The 15,555-nt window shown below is 25.2% G+C and overlaps 1 long non-coding RNA gene across 1 annotated transcript; it reads right to left on the reverse strand.

The window, feature by feature from the left end:
• Nucleotides 1–6,088: 6,088 nt before the first annotated feature.
• Nucleotides 6,089–7,823, reverse strand: LOC114162413 (uncharacterized). The gene is made up of 3 exons (XR_003599195.2): nucleotides 7,718–7,823; nucleotides 7,541–7,608; nucleotides 6,089–6,292 (listed from the first exon to the last, which is right to left on the reverse strand). It is a non-coding gene; the product is annotated as an uncharacterized LOC114162413 (long non-coding RNA).
• Between the last annotated feature and the right edge of the window lie 7,732 nt (nucleotides 7,824–15,555).

The raw sequence follows: 15,555 nt of genomic DNA on the forward strand, positions 1-15,555 counted from the left end.
CCGCCCAAATACCCGTCCCCGCTTAAATTACTAAACTATTTATAATTTATTAAATAATCTAAAAAATATATATAAATAAATAATATATTTACACATAAAATATAATATAATATAATATAGTATATATACATATAAATAAAATATACTTTTATATATATATTTACACATATATATATATGTAATATAATATAATATAATATAATATACATATACATATAATATATATACATAATAATATAATATAATATATATAATATATACGTATAAAACAAATTAATCATTTAACTAGTGAGATCTTTTATAAACAAATTTATAACATGACAAATTTATAAAAATTTAAAAGAAATATATATATATATATATATATATATATATATATATATATATATATATATATATATATATATATATATATATATATATATATATATATATATATAAAAGCATAAAATATCTACGCATATACATATAATATATATACATAATAATATAATATATATTATTATATTTATATTATTATATAATATAATATAATATATACTTAAAATAAATATATATCTATAAAAAAAAAAAAAATATATATATATATATATATATATATATATATAAACATAAGATATCCACACATATAATATATATACATAGTAATAATAATATAACATATAATATAATATAATATATATAAATAATTATATATATATATATATATAAACATAAGATATCCACACATATAATATATATATACATAGTAATATAATATATAATATAATATAATATAATATTATATATATATATATATATATATATATATATATATATATAACATATTTCTCATTCTCTTTGTTTTTTATTATACACTTTGTTTACTCTCTTAATTGTCTGGTTTGTTTTTCAAGATTTAATTTTGAAGGTAATTTTTCTTCTTCTTATTACATAATTTTTACTCTCTGTACATGGTTATGTTCAAATAGGTGTTCCTCAATTTCATTCTATGAAATAATTTTTAGGTTACACATTTGATTATCTTTATTTATTTATTTATTTTCATGAAAATGTTTGACTCTTATTTTGTAGCTCTTCTTTTTGTTACTTTGGTTATACACTTTTTTACTCTCTTTTAATTGTTTGGCTTGTTCTTTAAGGTTTAAGCAGATCTTCAAGGTACTTTTCCTTTTATCATAATCTTAATTATACATTTTTTTTTCCGTTATGTTATGTTCAAATGGATATTCTCAAATTTGGGTCACACATTTAATTATCTTTACTCCTTTATGATAATTTTATTTATTATTTATTTTTTGTTACATGATAATGTTTAATTCTCAATTTTAAGTGCTCAATTGCATAAATCCTTAATTTAATTCAAGATCAAAAGATGAAGAATCTATGTTTAAATTTGAATTATTATTAATTTAATTTTGTTATTTGTGCTATTTCGTTTAAGTGGTATAATATAAATTTTTAATAGTATAAAAAATATTTGAAATATTTTTAAACTTGATTATTGGTTTTCCTTTTATATTTTGTTAAAAAAGAAATTAACCTTTTTACTTTGTTTGATTTTTTTTTGTTACGTATGTTAGTTTCTAGAGAAAATGAGCACAGGAGATAAAGATTTGCAGGTACCAAGTCCACCACAGTGTTCACAACAACCAACTCCCTTTCAAAGTTCCAATAATGACAGTCAATCTCCATTGAATCCATCTACGCAAACACCTTCAGAAGTTCATGATGAAATACATTCAACAACACAAGTAGAGCCTGAGAAAGGGAAATTGAAAAGTGTTGTGTGGGAACACTTTGAAAAGATAAAAGTTGATGGAAAATACAAAGCTAAATGTAACTATTGCAAGAAACTGCTTGGTGGAGAAACAAAGAATGGAACAAAGCACTGCACCATCATACAAACATATGTATTCAAAAGAAGGCTTTAGCAAAAGGAAAAGGGGGACAAAAAACACTTTTTTCTAAGATTTCAAGTGGCAAAAAGGAATTGGCTTGTGGAGCTTATAATGAAGAAAATGCCAAGAGGGAACTTGCAACAATGATTATATTGCATGAATATCCATTGTCAATAGTGGACCATATTGGTTTTATTAGATTCGTGACAACAATTCAACCATTATTTCAACTTCCTTCACGAAATACGATAAAGAAAGAGATACTCGGCATCTATGAACATGAAAAACAAGTTGTTATGAAGTTGATAGATACAAATAAAGGAAGAATAGCAATTACATCGGATATGTGGACTGCAAGCAATCAAAAGAAAGGGTATATGTCTATCACAGCTCACTATATTGATGACAATTGGACATTACAAAATATAATTTTGAGGTACACCTTTTTTAATTTATAAATTTTCTAGTAATTTTTTTTATGCACCTCTAGAAAGATTATATGTCTTACAAAATATTGCTTAATTTATAGGTTCATTTATGTTCCCGCACCTCACACAGCTGATCGACTTTGCAATGTATTAGTTGATTGTTTGTTCGATTGGAATATTGATACAAAATTGTCTACTATCACTTTAGACAACTGCAGCACAAATGATAGCATGATTGAAAAAATTAAGGATAAGTTGAAGTTGGACACACTCATTAAGAAAGGGTCTTTGCTTCATATGCGTTGTTCAGCACATATCCTTAATTTGATTGTGAAAGAAGGGTTAGCCGTCCTAAAAGAAGGGGTGGAAAAAATTCGAGAAAGTGTAGCATATTGGACAGCAACTCCTAAAAGAATGGAAAAATTTGAGGAAACAGCTAGACAATTGCGAATTTCTTTCACTAAAAAGTTAAGTTTGGATTGCCCAACTAGATGGAATTCTACTTACAAGATGCTTGATATTGCCATATGTTATAAGGATGTGTTTTTTAGGTTAAAGCAACGTGAAGCTCAATACACTTCTTTGCCAACTGATATGCAGTGGGAATTTGCAAAGGATGTTTGTCGAAGGCTAAAATTATTTAATGACATCACAGAAATCATTTCTGGCTCCAAATACCCAACTGCCAACATCTTTTTCCCAAAGATTTGTGAGATCAAGATTGCAATAAATGATTGGGTTAAATCTCCTGAGATAACCATTCAAAATATGGCAATACAAATGTTAAAGAAATTTGAAAGTTACTGGAGTGTTATTCATGATATATTGGCAATTGCTTCAGTTTTAGATCCAAGGTACAAGATGGACATGTTAGAATATTATTTTTATAAATTGTATGGTAATGATTTTGATCTGAAACTTAGTAGGATTCGTCAAATGTGCTATGATTTGGTTTTGGAATATCAATCAAAAAAGAATGAAACTTCTTCTTATAGAGCTACATCATTGGAGTTGGGAAAGGATGTTGATAATGATGCGAATGAATTTTTAGAGTTTATGGCAAAAAAGAAAAAATCTAGAACTACAGTTATGAAAACAGAGTTGGATTATTACTTGGAAGAAGATAATTTGCCGGTTACACAAGAATTTGATATCCTATCATGGTGGAAAACAAATGGGTTAAAGTTTCCAACCCTTCAAGCAATTGCAAGGGATGTTTTAGCTATTCCAATAACAACTGTAGCTTCTGAATCTGCTTTTAGTACTGGTGGTCAGATATTAACTTCTCACCGTAGTCGACTTCATCATATTACTATAAAGGCTTTGATGTGTACAAGAAGTTGGATATGGAACTCAAACCATCTAGGTAAGTTACTCAAATTTATTAATATTTTTTGTTAGTATTTTTTGTGAATTCTCATCTAATATTCTACATTTGGTGTTTGTAGGTGTTAAAAAATTAAAAGGAAAAGATGTTCTCATGAGTGAAAATGAATCTGATGAAGAAGGTACATTATATTCTAGTAATTAAAATTTTCAATTTCAATTATTATATCATATCTAATTTTTCATTTTTTTTCTATGTGTAGGTGGATCGAATGCAAATGAAACCACTGATCATTTGTAAAATTAATAAATATTTTGGTTATTATAAAATTTTAGTAATGTGTAATTTTTTAGCTTTTATATAATTATTTGAATTTTATTTAGTTGTTATTTGATACTTTAATTTGAGATTTATACTATTATAATATTTTTCTTAATATTTGACATCATGAAAATCAAAAAGAGTATGTTATTTTAATATTGAATATTTTGATAGTATCATGATTCCGTTGGTGTGATTTTTAAATTTTTTTTATAAAAAATATTTAATTGATATATGGAACAATAAAAAAATGGGTATGGGTATGGGTATAAGAAAATACCCGTTACCCGGTGGGGATGGGGATGGGTCAAAAGTTGTATATCCGTTGGGTTTGGGGATGGGGATGAATTTTTATTATGGGGATGGGGATGAGATCATGATACCCGTACCCGCCCCGCCCCGTTGCCATCCCTATTTCTCATTCATTCAATACCCTGAGATAGCATATATTTATCCAATTTTATTTTAGGGTTTTGTAACATTTTCGATGGAGTTTGGTATTTGTTGAATTTGTTTTTTTTTTTTGGGGAATTAGGATTTTTGTCCTTTCTTTTTTTAATATTTTCTGTGAGAATGAGAAGATTGAGAAGAAGCAACATAGATTCCACCAATAATTTCTATGATAGATTTGTTCCCATTTGCTAACATAACCATTGAGAATATATTCAACAAATATGATTTTTGCCGTTTTAATCTCACTATTTTCCTCACAAATTATTGAACTTATATAGGTGAAATCAATTAATGCAGAAAAGTATGCTGCAAGAAGGTTTGCTATTAGACTTATTAATTTCCACTCCTAACCTTATTAACTAATAACAATCTTCAACATTTAATTATATGTTTTGAAAATTTTTCCTAATTAAACAGTGACTTAATTAAGTTATAAGTTCTTGATAAATTTAATAATTTTCGATTAAGTTTATGTTAATGTTCTGTTTTTGTCTATTGAATATTTAAATTTTTGAAAATTTTCAATTTGATCTATGTCATTTATTCTTTTCATTGACTAAGTGATATGGTCATTATTTTTTTTCATGTGTTAAGAAATTTAAGATTATGTGATTAATATAAAATTAATATATTGGTTAATATAATACGATAAATAACTTTTATTATCATTCATGAAAATTTAAAACTTAATTAAACTTTACTTAATGCATAATCAAATAAAAACTTAAAATCTTCCCTATTAATTTTCTAGGTTGTTTTTGACCATGAATCAATTAACTATAGATGTGAATTTGATGGAAAGGGTAAAATATGATGTTTAATTTAATGCATTTGATTCCTAAATAATTTGAGTTCATATATATGTCTTTCAATTCGCTAACTTAATTTGAAAATTGAAGACTTACTTTATTTTGATTTTGTCGGCGCCCAACCTCGAAAAACAAGCTTATGCTTAATTAAATTAAAGTTTTGTAATGTGAACAACAATAATTAGCCAAACTACCATATAGATAGAAATGTATAAATCAATCACAAAAGTCAATTTAATCTCCCAGGTTTCAGATTTTTTAATTCAGTAAATGCCTAATTAAATCTATTGGGAGTTGTGAATTAAAATCCTTTATTTATTATCTATTATAATATATATACTATAATATATGAAAAAAATACTTTAAGAAATCTATTTATTATAATTTATTATAATTTATGACAATATAGGAAATTTAATTTATTATCCATTTTATCTATTATAATAGCTTACAAAAAAAAATACTTGAAAATTTATTTTATCATACATTTTATTTTTTTACAAGTGTTTTAAAAATTATTTTTTTAATCATTTGACATTTTTTATTTTTTCCATTTATATTTATTTTGTTGCTATATGTACAAAGTTATTTTACTTTTTTATTCACTTAATTTATTTTTTAATTTCTTTTCCTGTCACATGTAAATAGAATTTATTTTACTTTTTCATCCATTTATTTTATTTGTAAACTAATTTGTGTATGCTATTTTTTATTCTTAATGTTATCCGTTGTAACATCCCATTTTAATAGATAAAATTTACTAAATAAAACATCACACAGTTATAATAAAGAGCAGTCAGATTTGAAACAACATACATAAGAAACCCAACTGTTACAGTCATTCAAGAATGTACGTGCAAGGGTTTCTAGGCATATAATCATGCCATAGCCCAAACAGAAACAACAAGGTTCACAGATAAACAAAAGAAGAACTCCTAGAGCGAGAGATTTCAATAGGCACTAGGGCCATAGAATACTCCTGAAAGGCACACAAACAGGTCCCCTAAGCTGCACCACTGCTACCACCAGGCTTACTCCCAGAATTTCCTCCATCTGCTCCCACCAAGGATGATCATCGCGAAAGGGAAAATGTAATAGTAACATAACAAGCTAATGCAATGTAAATTTTTATCAGGGTATAAAATACAATTATTTACACAGTTCAATCATGCAGCACAGTAGGCACAGAGAATCTAATTATAGCCAACACACTGGACACTATGACTCAATTATCCGGATACATATACTAAGATCGGATTCACTGGACGCTTGCACTCGTGGTGGCCTCTACTGCTCTGCAGAGCCATTGCCAATGGGTTTCACCCTACCACGCACAAGGTTAACCTTCAAGCATCTAAGGCCATTATCCTGCCAAAGACTAAGGCCTCCCGCCACTCTCACCACTTGGGTCAGATTGCTCTACCTGAGACTCACTGACCCTTTAGAGTTTCGGGATGCGATCCTTACTTGAATCCATATCTTAATATATACACTACACGTCACCATGAAGTCTCCCCACGAGACTCATGGAATTACGCCTATCACATACAGTTTTCATGTCTCTCATGCCACAACCACCACTTATCATCTCAACATTTAATTCTCATGCATGTTCTCAACTAACCAAACAGAATTCCATATATTACTCATGCTAACATACAACTTTCAGTGTACACAACTCATACAAACACACCGTAATCATGCACGTTTGAGATAAATAACCATACTCAAGGGAAATAGAAATATAACATATAAATCTGCGTTATTCTCGCCTAGGCTAGAAGTCTTCGCCTAAGCCACCACAACTCTCTCGCTTAGGCTAGGCCTTCTCGCCTAGGCGAGACCTGTATTAGTGGCACCCAACGAGCATCTCGCTTGGGCGAGACTAGCTCGCCTGGGCGAGATCGCCCTTCGCCCAAAAATCAAATCCTTCGCCTGGACGAGGACGCGAGCAGAGCACACCAGGTTCTTCTTCGAGAACTCGCTTGGGCGAGTCACCCTCGCTTGAGCGAGACAGCGTGTCGCTCAAAACAAGAGCCCTCCGCCTAGACGAGCTGCTCGAACAGAACCTGGGCGAGTCTCAACTATTCTCGCCTAGGCGAGACGAGCTCGCTTGGGCGAGAATAACAGTACTCGCCTACTGTTACGCGCATGCAGCAGAGATACAACTCAAACACGACATACCAAAACGCAAACAAGCTAGTTCATACCATCCAAAACATCAATCACGCATAAATTCATGCTACAAACCAAAAGCATGCAGAAATGGTTCTTAAAGACTCAAAACATAGCTTCCCTTACCTTTTTAGACACTAGCACAAGGAACGGTAACCCACTAAGACAATAGGGCACTGAAGCAAGCTACGGAGCTGAAAACCAAGATACACGGAGTTGAGAAAAAGGGAATCAGAGGAACCCAAAACAGAACTATAACTCTTATACTGGAAAAAGGGGAAACGAAGTTGAGGTTCAACTTACCCGAGAGTACGAAGCAGATTGGAGCTAGCTGGTAAGGAGGGGGACTTATGCCCTAATAGAGCCCTTTTGCTTTCGTTGAGAGAGAGATGAGAGCAAACTGTTTTTCTGAAACAGAGGTAAGTGAGAATGTGAGGGGCTGACAGGGTATTGGGGTCCTTCAGAAGGGCTGGTCCTGGGCCTACGAAGAGGCCAGACCCAAACACACATAAGACTAAAAAATGGGGCTTACATCCGTTTTATAACTTTTCATTAATTGGTCATTTTATATTATTTTTATACTTTCATTTTTATCTTCTCATTAATTTTATCTTTTAATTTCATTTCAGTTTCTTTAAAACGTTATTTTATTATTTTATCCATTTGATTTGTTTTTAAGCTGATTTACTGTAAAAATAACAATAAATTTAAACTCTACCATTATATATATATATATATATATATATATATATAATAATTACTTTCTCAAATTTAAAACTTTTATATCAATTTCCAAAATGTCAATTATGTATATAGTTGAAATTATTTTGTTAATCAATTTAATCTATGTTATGTATTCGTCAAAATTATTTTAATTTTTTTTTGGTTTTTAAAATAAATAAATAATCATGTTTTTAGTGTGTGTCTAGACATATTTTAATCATCATTAACAAAAAATATAGTTCCTTTTCAATATATTTACTATTAAAGAATAACTTATAATTAAAATATAAATTACGTTATTCTATACTATTTATTTTTTCATTCTTAATTTATATTTTTATAATTTATAGTTACTTGCTCATTTAATAATTTATAATAATTTATTAAGGAATAGCCTATATTATTAATTGTTTTCTATACTATTTTTTCACTTTTAATTTTATCTTTTTATGACTTCTAATTACTTAATCATTTAATAAAATTAAATATTTTAAAATAATATATTTATTTCTTAAAATAATATTATTTAAAATATAATATTTATTAACGATACAAATTCTTAACACCCTTATAGAAAAAATTCTCTCTCATGAATTTTTTTTTTGGTCTTAATCAATTTAAACCACGATAAACATCCCTAAAAATAATTTTAAAAATTAGTTTATTTTTAAAATAAAAAAGTAATTAGTTCGCATAATTTGTGTTCTTGATACATTTTAGCCATAAATAAATAGTTTTTTTTAACGTTTTTCCTTACACACATTTTAACCTTTTAACGATTATTAAAAATAATTATAATATATTTCCAATTTATTTATTATTTTAAAGAACGACTTATATTTAAATTATTAATTTTTTATATATTATTTTTTCCTTTTTTTTGATATCTAATTACTTAGTTATTTATAAAATTAAATTAAGAAAAATATATTTTATTTTTATTTCTTATGATAATAATATTTAAACAATAATACATAGGGATGGCAACGGGGCGGGGCGGGTACGGGTATCATGATCTCATCTCCATCCCCATAATAAAAATTCATCCCCATCCCCATCCCCAAACCCAACGGGTATACAACTTTTGACCCATCCTCATCCCCACCGGGTAACGGGTATTTTCTTATACCCATACCCATACCCATTTTTTTATTGTTCCATATATCAATTAAATATTTTTTATAAAAAAAATTTAAAAATCACACCAACGAAATCATGATACTATCAAAATATTCAATATTAAAATAACATACTCTTTTTGATTTTCATGATGTCAAATATTAAGAAAAATATTATAATAGTATAAATCTCAAATTAAAGTATCAAATAACAACTAAATAAAATTCAAATAATTATATAAAAGCTAAAAAATTACACATTACTAAAATTTTATAATAACCAAAATATTTATTAATTTTACAAATGATCAGTGGTTTCATTTGCATTCGATCCACCTACACATAGAAAAAAAATGAAAAATTAGATATGATATAATAATTGAAATTGAAAATTTTAATTACTAGAATATAATGTACCTTCTTCATCAGATTCATTATCATAAAGGAGTAAAGATAATTAAATGTGTGACCCAAATTTGAGAATATCCATTTGAACATAACATAACGAAAAAAAAAATGTATAATTAAGATTATGATAAAAGGAAAAGTACCTTGAAGATCTGCTTAAACCTTAAAGAACAAGCCAAACAATTAAAAGAGAGTAAAAAAGTGTATAACCAAAGTAACAAAAAGAAGAGCTACAAAATAAGAGTCAAACATTTTCATGAAAATAAATAAATAAATAAAGATAATCAAATGTGTAACCTAAAAATTATTTCATAGAATGAAATTGAGGAACACCTATTTGTACAGAGAGTAAAAATTATGTAATAAGAAGAAGAAAAATTACCTTCAAAATTAAATCTTGAAAAACAAACCAGACAATTGAGAGAGTAAACAAAGTGTATAACAAAAAACAAAGAGAATGAGAAATATGTTATATATATATATATATATATATATATATATTATATTATATTATATTATATTATATTATATATTACTATGTATATATATTATATGTGTGGATATCTTATGTTTATAAATATATATATATATATATATATATATATATATATAATTATTTATATATATTATATTATATTATATATTATATTATTATTACTATGTATATATATTATATGTGTGGATATCTTATGTTTATATATATATATATATATATATATATATATATATATTTTTATAGATATATATTTATTTTAAGTATATATTATATTATATTATATAATAATATAAATATAATAATATATATTATATTATTATGTATATATATTATATGTATATGCGTAGATATTTTATGCTTTTATATATATATATATATATATATATATATATATATATATATATATATATATATATATATATATATATATATATATATATTTCTTTTAAATTTTTATTAATTTGTAATGTTATAAATTTGTTTATAAAAGATCTCACTAGTTAAATGATTAATTTGTTTTATACGTATATATTATATATATTATATTATATTATTATATATATTATATTATATTATTATGTATATATATTATATGTATATTATATTATATTATATTATATTATATTATATTATATTATATTATATTACATGTATATGTGTAAATATATATATATATATATATATATATATATATATATATAAAAGTATATTTTATTTATATGTATATATACTATATTATATTATATTATATTATATTATATTATATTATATTTTATGTGTAAATATATTATTTATTTATATATATTTTTTAGATTATTTAATAAATAATAAATAGTTTAGTAATTTAAGCGGGGACGGGTATTTGGGCGGGTATATATATATCCCCATCCCCATCCCCAGTTGAAAATTTCGGGTATTACCCATACCCATACCCATACCCAGTCAAAGCGGGGATTCCCCGTCAAAACGGGGACGCGTTCGGGTGATACCCACGGGCACGGGTTTATTTGCCATCTCTAATAATACATGCTTATTGATAATAAAGTATAAAAATAACTATGATGAAATAACTTTGTCTTAAAAAAATTATCAATAAAAAATATATTTATCGTTTTTACATTAAATAATAACATAAATATTTTTAATTATTAAATATTCTTCTTTTTAGTATGTAAAAATTAAATTAATTTTATTTAATAAAAATAACATTAATGATAATGATATGTACATAAAACTTGGTATAAGGTTTTAAATAATTATATTTATAACAAAATAAATTAAAATATTGCATTTAATAATTCATCTTCGAAGGTTTAAAATAAATTTTTGTAACGAAAATAGTTACAATATTATGAATTTTTGTTTTACTTAATAGTTCATTTCAAAAGGTTTAAAAATTATATTGGTAAACAAAAAACATATTTCTTAATATTGTAATATTAATGTGTGAACGCGTCAAAAGGTATAAATAATTAAAATGTTAACATGAAACATGTTTAATTTAACACGCAAAAAATAGTTGACATAATTAGGTTAAAATGACCATATCCATTCATGTGTAAAGTTTAAGGACAAATTGTATAAGTTTCGGAAAGGACAAATTCCAAATTCACATAAAAATTCAAGCATTAAAAACATACCTAATCCTAATTTTAGTAAGACCGAAACAAAAGATAAAAGCTAAAAAAATGATTGTCTTAAAATATACCATTAATGTATTTATATTGTCATTAAATGAGTCTAAAAACATACGTGAAACATACAATGATTAAATGAGTTTGGAAAGTATAGAAAAAAAATGAGTTTAACAATACACATTGGATAATTCTCTCCATACACTTATTATATGAGTATAGACAAAAATTAAATTTGACAAGTGTAACAATATACATTAGATGAGTTTATTTATATATTAATTAGACGAGTATAGCAAAAAATATTAGACGACGCATTTCGTTCATTAATTAAACTAATATAACAAAAATTCTTAAATGGGTCTTACAATTCACATTAGACCAATCTGTCTATACATTGATTAGATTGGTACAATGAAAAACATTAGACAAGTATAAGAATATGTATTATACAAGTCTTTCCATATACTAATTATATGAATATAGCAAAAGATGTTAGACGCGTCATTATGTTCATTAATTAAGCAAATATAACAAAAAAAATTAAACAAGTTTATCAATGCATTGATTAAACAAGTCTAACAATACACATTAAACGAGTTGGTCCATAGAATCAATAGGCAAGTATATAGAAAAAACATTAAAAGAGACATTTCACATTTCATTAATTGATTACACGAGTCTAGGAATACTCATTAGAGGAATCTATCTAAACACCTTAGATGAGTTTACCAACAATATACACTGATAAGATGACCTGATCAATATACATTAGATAATTCTGTTTATACACAAATTAGATAAGTAAATTAATATAATATGAGTCTATTCATTCACTAATTGAATGAGTCTTACAATACACTTTAGACAAGTTAGACAAGTATTATGTGCATAAAAGATAAAACAAGTCATTTCATGCATTAATTAGACAAGTCTAAGAATACGCATTAGGTGAGTTTGTTCATACACTGATTAAATGAATCTTGCAACACACATTAACACACATTAGATGAGTTTGTCCATACATTAATTAAATAAATCTAGTAATATACATCAGGTTGGTTTATTCAGACACATATTATAAGAGTCTATTAATACATATTAGATAACTCTATTCATTCTCTGATTAGATGTTTCTTGCGATACACATTAAATGAGTTTGTCGATACACATTATATGAGCATAGCAATACACATTAGATGAGTGTATACATACACTGTTTAGACGAGTCTAACATTAAATATTAGAAGAAATTGTCGATGCACTAGTTATATGAATCAAACAATACACATTATACCAATATATTCATGCATTGATTTATATTTATAACGGATATATTTTAGATATTTTTTCATAGTATACCTTTTGTATTTTTAGGTAGTTTACTCTCTATTTATTAACGTGTTATGTCCTTTATATTTTTTACAAAATCTACTTTTGATATTTTTACATATATGTTAACTTTCTGGTTAGTTTATGAATAGTTTTCGTATAAATTCTATTTAGAATTTAATTACACTTCAAAATATTATTATTTTTTTCTAAATATTTTTTAATATAATATATATTCACTAACTTATAAAATATGTATACACGGATTTAAAACTAGTTTTGAAATAACAAAATGTTGAAGATTATAATTTAATAACAATAATTTATAATATTTTATCAAATCGGCCTTTAAAATTACAAACAGTTCCGAAAAATTCAGTGACAAGATAAAATTGTTGTACTTTATATATATATATATATATATATATATATATATATATATATATATATATATATATATTAAATAATTAAATTAATTTTTTAAGCATAAATTATTAATACGGTGTTACTCATTTATTAAACTAGTTGATTATTTATCCATTCACTTATATTAAAATTTGTCGGTTTAGTTTATTTTGCAGTCTAGAGAATGGTTAAGTGACTAATAACTAATATCCCAATACATCTTGCATTGAACAAGTAAATATATTAAGTAAAAGTCCACACAAACACAAAACCTAAAATATAATTCTTTTATTAAATTTTACCAAACTAAATATATAAATTTTCATTCAGTTAAAATATATTAAGATTCTGTAATATAAAAATTCACTGATTCACAGTCTAAAAAAAGTATTTTTTGTCAATAATAAATTTTTATATAAAGGTAAATGTTTTAAAATAAATTTTAAATTGTATTTTTCTCGATATAAAAATACTGAAAATTAAAAACTGAATGAAATGTAGAAAAGTTAATGATTATATATTTTGAGAATGTACACCATTTTTTATCGATATATATTATCTTTAAACATTAGCTCAGTCTAATTTAAGTCTAGCAATTCTTTTAGCATCTTCTGAATATTATTTTTTCTTTTGTTTTTTTGTATCTTTGTAAGGTTGGAAAAGGACAAATTACTAATAGGTTGAAAATATTTTGAACTATATAATTTAAAAATTTATATTAATTTTATAAATTTCAATTGTTTAATTTAAAATTTAAAAAATATTTTCAGATTAAATTATTATATATTACATAATCTGAAATATATTTAAAAAGTTAAAAAAAATATTTAAAACTATCCGATTTAAAAATATATTTAGATTATATAATTCATAATATATTTTTGAATTGCATAATTTAAAAATATATTTTAAATTATATAATTTAAAAATATATTTTAGATCGTATAATTTCAAATACATTTTTGAAATGAAAACACATTTATTGAGACTACTTTTTCATATTAAGTCGTTGACCTGGGCCACAAGTTGTACAAGCCCATATGTTCAATATGCCCTAACGGCCCTTTACACATTTGAAGTAGTTATCAATGCTTTTGTCTGTGAAAATTGAAAAACATTGTTACTCTAATATTGAAAAAACACTGTTAGTAATTTATTGATGACTGAATATTTTTCTATTATGGAAAATCTTTAGTATCTCTAAATTAAGTATCTAACTATGAGAATGTTTCGACACAGGTTACAAACATTGAGAGTTTTCCTACCAAAATTATAAATCAAATTTCTCAAAAACTCTTTTAGCGGCAAGATTTTTTTAATTTTAATATAAGTTTTTGGCAGACCATTTTTATACGATAAAAATTATGAGAAAATTAAGATTTATTTTGTTGATATAATCATTTTTTGAATTTTTGAACTGTTTGGTTTGTAGTTCCACAACTTTATGCTTATTCAATCTGCTTGAACGAAAGCCAATTTGGATTACATACTAAGAATTTCATCATGACGCCTTGAGAATAACATTGAGAAATAGATGTCTAAACATTATTGTATTTTGCATTTTGGACCATATTCATTATTCATATTATTATTTCAGGTATAAATATCATAAAATTTCAATGTTTTAGGATTTTAAGTTAATTATGTAAGGACCACGAGATATATGTAATGTATAAGGATTCTTTGAACCCTAATCCATATAGAAACACAAGAAATAAAAGAGAAGAAACTCAAATATACACATAAAGTGGACTCTTTGAGATGTTTAGCTTGATGCTTATTTAAATTAGTAAGTTGATAGTAGGTGTTTATGATATTGGATTATGTTCCGGTACAAAATTGATATTTCTTACTTTTTTTTTATTTAACGAAAAATAAAGAGAACACCGAGACCGTCAATTTTTTATTTATAGACAAAATAGTTATGACTCTAATCAAGATTTTGTGTTAATAGTTATCTTCATACATAGTTGATTTCTTCAATTTTCATACAACATGGATTATTATTAGTAGTAGCAGGTAGAG

Source organism: Vigna unguiculata, chromosome 9 (genome assembly GCF_037176805.1).
Source record: "Vigna unguiculata cultivar grain cowpea cultivar isolate G323 ecotype 2 chromosome 9, ASM3717680v1, whole genome shotgun sequence".
Classification (NCBI taxonomy): Eukaryota; Viridiplantae; Streptophyta; class Magnoliopsida; order Fabales; family Fabaceae; genus Vigna; species Vigna unguiculata.